The following is a 2362-nucleotide window of genomic DNA, read 5'->3' on the forward strand; positions in this document are numbered from 1 at the left end:
GAGAGAGAGAGAGAGAGAGAGAGAGAGAGAGAGAGAGAGAGAGAGAGAACACTTATTAAGTGATAAACATTGCATTTAACATTCCAGGTTTTTCTTTCTCAGGCTATATGGCTCTGGTCCAGAAGGTAGAATATGCTTTGTTAATGTATTAAAACACACCCACACTCTTGATTCTTTGAGGTCCTCTTTAAAGCCCTCAAATGCAAGTACCATGTCACATTCATCCTTGCATCCCCTATTGGCTGGCAGAATGTTTTGGACAGAGTAAGCACTTGAACAACATCTGAATTGAAATGTTGAGTTTCATGTCTTGAGGCTCAGCCACACAAAACACTGCTTTACTGGCATGAGTACAAAACGTTTTTTTTCTTAAAAAGGAATAAGATAATGCCTTATATTTTGCTTCTAACTTTTTCCTCATGTTTATAATTTGTTGCCTTTTTATGATTCCAAACACACATTTGGACAGACGTCTTCAGGGACTTCTTTCCAACAATTCCCAGATCACTTTCTTGTGTCAAAACTGATGGTTTGGAGACTAACATCTTATGAATGGCATTTGGATCCGTTTCTCCTAAATGCAGTGCATTGTATTTGCTCACATTGAAGCTCATCTCTCATTTCTTCACTCAGAAATTCAGGCTTGTGAGACACCCCCTGACATTTATGCATTGACTTTGAATTTCACTATTTTGAAGTGTGCAAAGAAACAGTATTTCTATCATGTATAACATTGATTGTTTAAAATATATTTCTATTTAATACACACATGTAGAACTTACTATGTGATGGGCACTATTCTAAGTAATTTATAAATATCAATGTATTTAATGAAATTAATCATGGCCCCACTTTGAGGGATCTCACCTTATATTTCATCAACCTCCTCTGTCGGGGGCTCTTTACCTAGAGATTGTGGGTAGAATTTAGGAAGCATATGAATTTGGAGGAAAGAATTATATTTAGATTTTTGCTAACCTTTCTTCTAAAAATTAACATTTTCTTCCATTATAAACATAGGCAACAAAGTACATAGGTATTGGCAGTATCTGTGACTTTTCACCAGTATCACAGATATTATCATATCATGATTTATTGCAGATTTCTTGAAATATTAATTTTCATCACTACTCTAAAATTATAGTAATTAGATGTGTCATTACATTGCTATTTAATGTGTTAAAGGCACACATTTCTTACTATATTACAAATGTGTTTGGATAAATATTATTTTAATATAGTTGGTTTCCTTTGTATTTTATTTCATGCATTTAAAAATGTTATTCTGATTAGAAGCTCACAGGCTTCTCCAGACTTCTCTAGGGGTCCATATAGCACCAAAAATTGTTAAGAACCCCTACTTTACGTTCTCTTGGATGTACTGGGCAGAGGCTGGAGCTGAAGTGGGTGGAAATTGGGAGGACTCAGGAGTCCTGCGTTCTCATCTCAGCTCCACCATCCACTTAGTTGTAAGACCTACCATATGGCTTTTCATCCTTCTGAGACTTGTTTTCCTTATCTGCAGCAATGGTGAGGGAACCTTCTGCCCCTGCTAGTTCACAGGGTGTTGTGAAGATCAGACGACATAATGTCTGTGTACAGAGTTGCTTTAAAAACACTTTAAAGCACAATATAAGGTACTTGTTGAGGAATACTAATAAGTTATGGTTGCAGGGGTCTGATGCCCCAGAGGATGATCAATTTTAGGGTAGTTTAACATTCAAATAGACTTGGAATGAATACAGTTAGGTAGAACACTTTACTATATCTTGCATTCCATTTTCCACCCAAGATATGAGATCATCTCCATAAGACTCTATGGCCTCAAATGCTCATACTTCTGTGTGCAATCAGTGCCTTTTCCTTCCTTCTGTTGCCCCAAGTAATTCCCTCAGGTATGCTTTTGATACCTTTCACCCAGATAGAACATTAAGTCAAGCTGAGATCTTTAAAGCTTCCTGCCAAGTTGAAAGAATGCAATGAGGTTATAAGTCTTGGAATATGATAGAGACGATAAGGCCTCTCTGGTCTCCTTGTTAACGGGATGTGGTCTGTCTTGTGATGGGAGGGGGTGAAATTGGAAGGATCCTGGAGCCTATATCATAATGCAGCAAAAGGAAGTTTCTTCCCTATGTCAGGCTTGAGCTAGGCATTACTTACCTACGAGGGAGCATTGTTCAGTAAAATCTCCTGAATTTCTCTGATTCAGCAGGTATCATTTTTCTTTTTTTTTTAGCTGAGCCATCCTGCCACCTGTTGGCAGCTCAGCGGCTGCTCAGCTCGGGCTGACTCGAACCGCTGTTGCTCAGAGCTCAAACTCTTGAGCGAGCTCTTAACCAACTGAGCCACTCAGCCGGCCCTT

The sequence above is a fragment of the Hipposideros armiger genome, unplaced genomic scaffold (genome assembly GCF_001890085.2).
Source record: "Hipposideros armiger isolate ML-2016 unplaced genomic scaffold, ASM189008v1 scaffold_210, whole genome shotgun sequence".
Lineage (NCBI taxonomy): Eukaryota > Metazoa > Chordata > Mammalia > Chiroptera > Hipposideridae > Hipposideros > Hipposideros armiger.